Below are 212 nucleotides of genomic sequence, written 5' to 3'. Positions count from 1 at the left end.
GTATTCTCGATGTAGATAAGCTCTCACTATTGCCGCATAATGAGGTGGCGCCCCGTCCATTTGTATCCACATTCTTTGACGTGTATGAAAATCAACGTCTTTAAGCAATTGTGGTAAATGATCCCTGAGAAGTTCCAAAAAATTTACACTATTAACATTTCCTTCAAAAAAATAAGGACCAATTAAAAAACCATTTATAATACCACACCAAA

This window comes from Odontomachus brunneus, unplaced genomic scaffold (assembly GCF_010583005.1).
Source record: "Odontomachus brunneus isolate Ranch 3 - 2012 unplaced genomic scaffold, Obru_v1 Obru_scaffold_267, whole genome shotgun sequence".
Taxonomy (NCBI): Eukaryota; Metazoa; Arthropoda; class Insecta; order Hymenoptera; family Formicidae; genus Odontomachus; species Odontomachus brunneus.
The sequence above is the reverse complement of the archived record's forward strand: the minus strand, read 5'-3'. Positions refer to the sequence as shown.